This window comes from Bubalus kerabau, chromosome 3, assembly GCF_029407905.1.
Source record: "Bubalus kerabau isolate K-KA32 ecotype Philippines breed swamp buffalo chromosome 3, PCC_UOA_SB_1v2, whole genome shotgun sequence".
In the NCBI taxonomy this organism is placed as follows: domain Eukaryota; kingdom Metazoa; phylum Chordata; class Mammalia; order Artiodactyla; family Bovidae; genus Bubalus; species Bubalus kerabau.
In genome coordinates, this window is record NC_073626.1 from 17,891,978 (window position 1) to 17,902,215 (window position 10,238).

The 10,238-nt window shown below is 41.2% G+C and overlaps 1 pseudogene; it reads left to right on the forward strand.

The window, feature by feature from the left end:
* The window catches only part of LOC129647157 (regulator of nonsense transcripts 3B-like), a 73,586-nt pseudogene extending 63,593 nt beyond the window's left edge, over nucleotides 1-9,993 (forward strand).
* The last annotated feature ends 245 nt before the right edge of the window (nucleotides 9,994-10,238 follow it).

The following is a 10,238-nucleotide window of genomic DNA, read 5'->3' on the forward strand; positions in this document are numbered from 1 at the left end:
ATTTGGGTTCCTAGATAACTTTCACAGATAGCACAGAAGGTAACATAAATTCCTGCATAAAGTTCTCAAGTAAGAAAATGAATTTAAGATTAACAAGGGGTATGGAGAAGGAAATGGCAACCCACTCCGGTGTTCTTGCCTGGAGAATCCCAGGGACGGCAGAGCCTGGTCGGCTGCCGTCTCTGGGGTCATACAGAGTTGGACACGACTGAAGCGACTTAGCAGCAGCAGCAGTGACTATATACAGAGAAGGCAATGGCACCCCACTCCAGTACTCTAGCCTGTAAAATTCCATGGATAGAGGAGCCTGGTGGGCTGCAATCCATGGGGTCGCTAAGAGTCAGACACGACTTCACTTTCACTTTTCACTTTCATGCATTGGAGAAGGAAATGGCAACCCACTCCAGTGTTCTTGCCTGGAGAATCCCAGGGATGGGGGAGCCTGGTGGGCTGCCCTCTATGGGGTCGCACAGAGCCTGACATGACTGAAGCGACTTAGCAGCAGTAGCAGTAGCAAGGGTAGTGGGGAGGGATAGATTTGGAGTTTAGGACTGACATATACACATTACTCTCTTTAAAATAGATACTACTATATAGCATAAGGAACTCTGCTCAACATTCTGTAATAACCTAAATGGGAGATGATTTTGAAAAAGAATAGGTACACGTATATGACTGAATCACTTTGCTGTATACCTGAAGCTAACACAACTTTGTTAATCAACTATGTTCTACTGCAAGGAGATCCAACCAGTCCATTCTGAAGGAGATCAGCCCTGGGATTTCTTTGGAAGGAATGATGCTAAAGCTGAAACTCCAGTACTTTGGTCACCTCATGGGAAGAGTTGACTCATTGGAAAAGACTCTGATGCTGGGAGGGATTGGGGGCAGGAGGAGAAGGGGACAACAGAGGATGAGATGGCTGGATGGCATCACTGACTCGATGGATGTGAGTCTCAGTGAACTCCGGGAGTTGGTGAGGGACAGGGAGGCCTGGTGTGCTGCGATTCATGGGGTTGCAAAGAGTCGGACACGACTGAGCAACTGATCTGATCTGATTTGATATAAAATAAAAATGCTTTAAAATATATACTTTTAAGAACATAGACCATCTTCTCAGTGTTCTTTTCAAATTTTTAAACTTAATTCCTCTTATTTTTCCTTAGGGATTGTTTTCTAAAGAGGTAAAGAAAAAAATAAAAACAGTTGTCAAGATGGTTATTTTGAATATTGTATTCTAATTTTATTATCGCCATTTTCCCCCTTTAGTCAAGTAAACTTAACTTCTTTTACATTCTTTTTTGCCCCCTTTGCCAATTATGTAATTGTAATCATTTCAGATGCTCTAGTCCAGTGTCTTTGTACATATTCAAAACCATTTACTTCATCTTATTCACTTTAAAAAATTTTTTGAATGCAATTAAAAACTGTATGGTATACAAGTTATACCAAAATTAAATGTTCTAGGAAAGTTATTATATAGCAAAATTCATGGAGAAGGTTTAGGTTAAATAGACGAACACTTCAACAGCAGGGCTTAACTCAGATTTACTTATTTATGTACTGATAAACAACCTGATTTATATCACGAATGAATTGTCAGAGTTCAAAAAATAAACATAAAAAAAGAGAAAAACAAATAGTTGAGAGAGAGAAAGAGTAAAGCAAATATAAGGGCCACACTTAAATAAACTCCTGCTGCTGCTGCTAAGTCGCTTCAGTTGTGTCCGACTCTGTGTGACCCCATAGACGGCAGCCCACCAGGCTCCCCCGTCCCTGGGATTTTCCAGGCAAGAACATTGGAGTGGGTTGCCATTTCTTTATCCAATGCATGAAAGTGAAAAGTCAAAGTGAAGTTATTCATTTGTGTCTGACTCTTAGGGACCCCATGGACTGCAGCCTACCAGGCTCCTCTGTCCATGGGATTTTCCAGGCAAGAATACTGGAGTGGGTTGCCATTGCCTTCTCCTAAGCTCCTAGACATATAGAATTAAAGAGTCTCTTGATGAAAGTGAAAGAGGAGAGTGAAAAAGTTGGCTTAAAACTCAACATTCAGAAAACTAAGATCATGGCATCCAGTCTCATCACTTCATGGCAAATAGATGGGGAAACAATGGAAACAGTAACAGACTTTATTTTGAGGGGCTCCAAAATCACTGCAGATGGTGACTGCAGCCATGAAATTAAAAGATGCTTGCTCCTTGGAAGAAAAGCTATGACCAACCTAGACAGCATAATAAAAAGCAGAGATATTACTTTGCCAACAAAGGTCCATCTAGTCAAGGCTATGGTTTTTTCAGTAGTCATGTATGGATATGAGAGTTGGACTCTAAAGAAAGCTGAGTGCTGAAAAATTGATGCTTTTGAACTGTGATGTTGGAGAAGACTCTTGAGAGTCCCTTGGACTTCAAGGAGATCCAACCAGTCCATCCTAAAGGAGACCAGTCCTGAATATTCATTGGAAGGACTGATGCTGAAGCTGAAACTCCAATACTCTGGCCACCTGATGCAAAGAACTGACTCATTAGAAAATACCCTAATGCTGGGAAAGATTGAAGGCTGGAGGAGAAGCATATGAAAAGGCTGAGATGTTTGGATGGCATCACCAACTCGATGGACGTAAGTTTGAGTAGGCTCTGAGAGTTAATGATGGACAGGGAAGCTTGGTGTGCTGCAGTCCATGGGGTCGCAAAGAGTCGGACATGACTGAGTGACTAAACTGAAGTGCACTGGAGACATATAGAAGTGTAAATATATGTAATAGATATACTGTAGTTAAAAAAGTAAGCCACAAATTTTGCCTCAAAGCTTTTAGCCACTTAAGTAAAAAGGGAACTAGTATCAATTATAAGAATCACAGTGTTCCTAAGATTTCAGAATGAAAATGAAATAGAAAACAGTAATTGAGGAAAAAATAATCCAAAAGTAGAAATCTAAGGTTTTTCTCTCATCACTTCTGATAAAGTATTGAATAATGTAGTAGAAATATGCCTATGGTAAGTATAGCGGTAATTTTATTGGACTGTTTCTGATGGTGCTTCTTAATACAGACAACTGATATAAACTTATGGACAATTAAGCAAAAATCAATGAAAATATTGAATATTGTGGTTGAATGCCCAGCTCTTTAGTTTGATACAAGTGTGTTAGTCGCTTAATTGTGTCCAACTCTTTGTGATCCCAGGGACTGTGGCCCATGAGGTTCCTCTGTCCATGGAATTTTCCAGGCAAGAATACTGGAGTGGGTTGCTATTTCCTTCTTCAGAGGATTTTACCCGACCCAGGAATCGAACCTGGGTCTCCTGCATTGCAGGCAGACTCTTTACCATTTGAGCCACTAGGGAAAATAGTTAAAATATATAAAAGAATAAATGTTCAGCATGCTCATCAAACCTATTTCTGTTGTTTAGTTGATCAGTCATGTCTCTTTTGCAACCCCGTGGACTGTTGCCTACCAGGTTCCTCTGTGCATGTGATTTCCCAGGCAAGAATACTGGAGTGGTTGCCATTTCCTTTCTCCAGGGGATCTTTGTGACCCAGGAATTGAACCCTCATGTCCTGTATTGCAGATGATTCTTTACCGCAGAGCCACCAGGGAATCTCTCAGTCTGTATCTAGAAATAATTCACTATCACTCGTGTTTTGAAAAGGATTAAATAACAAAGACTTAAACATTTTCACCTACCTGAAAAAATATGTAGTGTAGCTATTGGGCACTGCAGATTAAATGCTGAATCACATTCTTCAAAACTCTATTAACAAAGATAGAGTCTTCGCCTGCCTCTCTTATCAGATCTACAATCAGACCTAATCTTAAGAAAAGGTGAAAGTGAAAGTCGCTCAGTTGTGTCCTACTCTCTGTGACCTCAGGGACTATACAGTGCAGTTCAGTTCAGTTCAGTTGCTCAGTCATGTCTGACTCTTTGTGACCCCATGAATTGCAGCACACCAGGCCTCCCTGTCCATCACCAACTCCCGGAGTTCACCCAGACTCACGTCTATCAAGTTGGTGATACCATCCAGCCATCTCATCCTCTGTCATCCCCTTTTCCTCCTGCCCCCAATCCCTCCCAGCATCAGAGTCTTTTTCAATGAGCCAATTCTTCACATGAGGTGGCCAAAGTACTGGAGTTTCACCTTTAGCATCATTCCTTCCCAAGAATACCCAGGACTGATCTCCTTCAGAATGGACTGGTTGGATCTCCTTGCAGTCTTAGGGACTCTCAAGAGTCTTCTCCAACACCACAGTTCAAAAGCATCAATTCTTTGGCCCTCAGCTTTCTTCACAGTCCAACTCTCACATCCATACATGACCACTGGAAAAACCATAGCCTTGACTAGAGGGACCTTTGTTGGCAAAGTAATGTCTCTGCTTTTCAATATGCTATCTAGGTTGGTCATAACTTTCCTTCCAAGAAGTAAGCGTCTTTTAATTTCATGGCTTCAGTCACCATCTGCAGTGATTTTGGAGTCCCCCAAAATAAAGTCTGACACTGTTTCCACTGTTTCCCCATCTATTTCCCATGAAGTGATGGGACCAGATGCCATGATCTTCATTTTCTGAATGTTGAGCTTTAAGCCAACCTTTTCACTCTCCTCTTTCATTTTCATCAAGAGGCTTTTGAGTTCCTCTTCACTTTCTGCCATAAGGGTGGTGTCATCTGCATATCTTATACAGTCCATGGACTTTTCCAGGCAAAAATACTGGAGTGAGTAGCCATTCCCTTCTCTAGGGGATCTTCCCAACTCAGAGATTGAACCCAGGTCTCCAGCATTGCAGGTGGATTCTTTACCAGCTGAGCCATCAGGGAAGCCTTAAGAAACGGTATGGAGAAGAAATAAATCATCAGCCCAAAGGAATAACGAAAATCCCTCTTTTCAATGTAGGGACTATCAAACTTAAAAACATGTAGTTCTACTGTACTTGTTTGGAAATTCCTTCTGGGGTTAGCCACAGATTTCTTTAGAGAAATAAACTCAAATTCCAGTAGAATCAGTACCACTGATGTTAACAAAAGGTAGACACAGACGCTGATATTCACGGCAAGATGTGTTTCAATAGAAATAGCTGGTTTTTAGTATATTTGAGCTTTGGGCACCAATCACAATTAATAACCTGAAAGTGATTTGAAACACACACAGTGGTCTATAAATATAATTTTGATTTGTTTGGCCTACTTCAAAATTAAAAATGAAATACTACTACTCATTTGCCAAACACTTGAACTATTTGGTCAGATTCATTTTGAGAGAATCTGGAAGATGTTCCATTACTTTAAATGTTACCTTTTTAGAAGAAAGCGTAGGCTTGCTTCCCACCCCCATGCCCCAAGAGAGTTGTAGTATAGAATAGAATTCTCCTGGAAAAAATTTCCACGTCTGTATTCTCAAAGAAATGTAATGTCTTATTTGCCCCCTCAGCTTCATCCCAGGGCCACACAGCAGTTTTGTTCTATTGCTTATTTTATTCTCCCCTCCTGTAACCTCTCATTCTCACAGCACTGAAAGAGTTTAAACAAAAATGACTTTGTTTGGTTCTGCAGAATTAACACGACACTCGGGCTTATTTCTAATTGACTGCAGATGTTCTTTAAGCAGAGAAAAGCCTCAGCCTTGCGTGCATAATTCTTCCAGGGTCCTAATGGAGAGAAGTGATTCCAAAATTAGCAACTTTTTTAAAGTCAAATCTGGCTATCTGTTGCAAAGACTTTGTTTTTTGGTGTTGCTTTGTTTTGTTTTCAATTTTCCAAGGGCATCCAGACAGAAGATCTTTCAAGATCTTTACAGGGAGGGCCACTATGTTTCTAAGAAACTTACAAAAGAAAGAAATCCAAACCAATCATTGTGGCAGTGCATTTATGTCTCCCCTCTGCTCTGAGGTTGTCTTAATAATAAGACACTGTCCTTGAAAATTGTTGCTGCTCAGAAACAGGACTTTTAAAAAACTCACCAAAAAGCGTTGATCTCTGTGCAGCAGAGTGGCAAGTTTTGAAGAGAATGAGGTCAACCCAAGGGTTCTGTTTTGACTGTCTCAAGTCTGAGTTGCTGACATGGATAAACTTGTGAAAACCAGCTGAAGAAAGGGACGCTCTATGTTCTTTCCACTCCTGGCTTCAACAATTTGCCTCACAATATGTTACAACCTCATTGTTTCTTCCAGATCCAAGGCCATGTGTTTATGTGTCCAAACAACAGGTTTTGAGGCTGCTTATGTTGCCCACTCCAGTGTTCTTGCCTGGAGAATCCCAGGGATGGGGGACTCTGGTGGGCTGCCGTCTATGGGGTTGCACAGAGTCGGACACGACTGAAGCGACTTAGCAGCAGTAGCAGCAGCAGCATGTTGCTTTTAAAAATATCACTTTAAATATTGAGAACCTCAGAACTATGTGTATCATGTCTCTGCTCCAGAGACCTGACCATGGGACCCACTAGGGAAAAAATGCACGGGCCCAAAGAAATTCATGTTTTAGGTAGAGGAGTGTGTGTCCTATTTTCTTTTTCATAAAAATTTCAGGACAGTTAAGCAAACTTTCAGAATGTGTGATTATATCTAATGTGAAAATACATAATCCCTCAAAATTACATGTTAATAATCGAGAACAAAATGTTTGAGTGTAGTTGTTATGTCACTAAGTTGTGTCTGACTCTGCGACTCAATGGACTGCAGCATGCCAGGCTTCCCTATCCATCACCATCTCCCAGAATTTGCTCAAATTCATGTCCATTGAGTTGGTGATGCCCTCCAACCATCTTATCTTATTTCCCCCTTCTCCTCCTCCTCTTAATCTTTCCTAGCATCAGAGTTTGATGATAGAGTTCAGTTCAGTTCAGTGGCTCAGTCATGTCTAACTCTTTGCAGCCCAATGTACTGCAACACACCAGGCTTCCCTGTCCATCACCAACTCCTGGAGTTTGCTCAAACTCATGTCTGTTGAATCAGTGATGCCATCCAATCATCTCATCCTCTCTTATCCTATTCTCCAGCCTTCAATCTTTCCCAGCATCAGGGTCTTTTCCAGTGAGTCAGTTCTTCACATCAGGTGGCCAAAGTACTGGAGCTTCAACTTCAGCATCAGTCTTTCCAATGAATATTTAGGATTAATTTCCTTTAGGACTGACTGGTTGGATCTTCTTAGTGTCCAAGGGACTCTCAAGAGTCTTCTCCAACACACAGTTCAAAAGCATCAATTCTTCAACATTAAGCCTTCTTTATGGTCCAACTCTCACATCCATACATGACTACTAGAAAAACCATAGGGTTGACTAGACAGGGCTTGTTGGCAAAGTAATGTCTTTGCTTTTTAATATGCTGTCTAGGTTGGTCATAGCTTTTCTTCCAAGGAGCAAGCATCTTTTAATTTCATGGCTGCAGTCACCATCTGCAGTGATTTTGGAGCCCCCCAAAATAAAGTCTGCCACTGTTTCCACTATTTCTCCTTCTATTTGCCATGAAGTGATGGGACCAGATGCCATGACCTCAGTTTTCTGAATGTTGAGTTTTAAGCCAATTTTTTCACTCTCCTCTTTCACTTTCATCAAGAGGCTTTTTAGTTCTTCTTTGCTTTCTGCCATAAGGGTGGTGTCATCTGCATATCTGAGGTTATTGATATTTCTCCTGGCAATCTTGATTCCAGCTTGTGTTTCTTCCAGCCCAGCGTTTCTCATGATGTACTCTGCATATAAGTTAAATAAAGCAGGGTGACAATATACAGCCTTGATGTATTCCTTTCCCGATTTGGAATCAGTCTGTTGTTCCATGTCCAGTTCTAACTGTTGCATCTTGATCTGCATACAGATTTCTCAGGAGGCAGGTCGAGTGGTCTGGTATTCCCATCTCTTATAGAATTTCCCACAGTTTAGTCAAATGCTTTGGTGTAATCCATAAAGCAGAAGTAGATGTTTTTCTAGAACTCTCTTGCTTTTTCGATGATCTAATAGATGTTGGCAATTTGATCTCTGGTTCCTCTGCCTTTTCTAAATCCAGCTTGAACATCTGGAAGTTCATGGTTCACGTACTGTTGAAGCCTGGCTTGGAAAATAAAGGGAGGGGATAATACTGTTAATGAACATAGAAGTCAGCCCTGGTTTTTTTTTTTTTTTTAATATTTATTTATTTATTTGGCTACACTAGGTCTTAGCTATGGCATATGAGATCTAGTTGCATGACCAGGAATTGAACCCAGACCCCAAGCACTGGAAGCATGGAGTATGAGCCACTGGACCACCAGAGCAGTCCTCAATCACTGCCTTAGGTTTAGGATTAGAGTCAGATAGATATTCCTATAAAGAAGGGGATTCCTGAATTCACCAGCATCTTCAGCTCCTCCCCCAACCTGCTGACACGAGAATATCTACCCTGGAGTCTTTCTGCTGCCCTGCAGTCACTGGCCTCTTATTGATTTCAATACTATGCTTGCATTTTGCAAAAGTTCACCTGCAAGTATAGCATGAACATTAGGTTTTAGTGACCTAGAAAACATGGTTTTGCCATGGATTTTGCCTCCATGGAATTATTTTCAAGCATTCAGTTATACAGTACTTCAGATCTTAATTTAGGTAGAGGAAGCATCCTCTGGCATATGGTTTAAAATAAGACTTCTCGGCAGGGGCTGGGAGGTGTAGGTGACTGGCGTAGCCAGCGTTTAGGCCGAGCTGCCACAGTGCTACAGGCAGCAGCGCTGGGGCTTCAGGAGATAGCACTAAAGGGGAAGATACGCAGGATTGGAACAAGGAGAAGAAAGGCATTGAGCGAGGCGGTAATTCGGAGATTACCGCCCACTTTGACCAAGGAGCAACTTCAGGAACATCTTCAGCCTACGCCTGACCATGATTATATTGAGTTTTTCTCTAATGATATTACTATGTATCCTCATGTGTATGCAAGAGCATACATCAACTTTCAAAGCCAAGAGGACATTATTTTGTTCAGGGATCATTTTGATGGTTATGATGGTTATTCCTTGACAATAAAGGTCAGGAATATCCTGCCATCATAGAATTTGCACCTTTTCAAAAAGCTGCAAAAAAGAAGACTAAGAAAAGAGATACTAAAATCAGGACTATTGATAATGATCCAGAATATAGAAAAATTTTGGAGAGCTATGCTGCAGATAATGAGAAAATGACATCTACTCCAGAGACACTGCTAGAGGAAATAGAAGCAAAAAATAGAGAACTAACAGCTAAAAAGGCATCTCCACTTTTGAGCTTCCTGAAAAACAAGCAGAAGATAAGAGAAGAAAGGAGGTGGTGAGAAATAGAAGGAAAAAGACAAAGAGAAGGAGAGAGGCAGAAGTGGAAAGAAGAGAAACAAAAACAGAAAGATATAGAAAAGCTAAAGAAGATAGACAGAGTTCCAGAAAGGGACAAATTAAAGGATGAACCAAAGATTAAGCTGCTCAAGAAGCCAGAAAAAGGAGATGAAAAAGAATTGGACAAAAAAGCTCAAGAAACTAGACAAAGAGAATCTGAGTGATGAAAGAGCCAGTGGGCAAAGTTGTACACTGCCCAGGAGTTCTGAGGTTGAATTTAAAGATGAAAAGCCTAAGAGACCTGAAGATGAGTGTGGCAGAGAATACTGAGAGAGGGAGCGGGATTATGAATGAGACCAAAAGCGCATCCGGCAGGAGAGAGAGGCTGAAATGGCAGGAAGAAGAGATCCACAGGCAGAAGGAGCACTATGAGAAGGAGAAGGCTTGCAAGAGAAAGGAAGAAGAAATGAAGAAGGAGGAAGAAGCACTTTGGGAAAAAGGAAAGAAGCCTGAAGGTACAGAGCCAGTATGCAACTCAGAAAAAAAAACTGAAAAGAAAGAAGTGGTTAAGAGAGATTGCATAAGAAACAAGGATCGCCTAGCGATGAAGCTTTACCAGCCAGGAGCTCGAAGCCGAAATTGATTCTGTCCCTCTGAGATCAGCACCAGGACTGGAGATTCAGCCATAGAGATAAAGCAGGAAAGTGGTATTAACCATAGAATAGAAGGAAGGGAGGAGTGATAAGTCCAGATGGCCTTAGGTGTCCTGACTGTCTAGGCAGCCAAAGAGCATGGAATTAAGCAATCCTGAAGTGCCTTTGGGGCAAAGGAATAGAGAGAGAGAGAAAAGGTGTGCTGTTCTGGTGGGGTACATTGCAGAGGAGTATGTTTTGTGTCAAAGCAGGAACCTGATTGCAGGTTCAGATTGGAAGTGCAATTTTCATTTTTTTATGCAGTTTCTACAAATTAACTTTAAAATGTCAGATA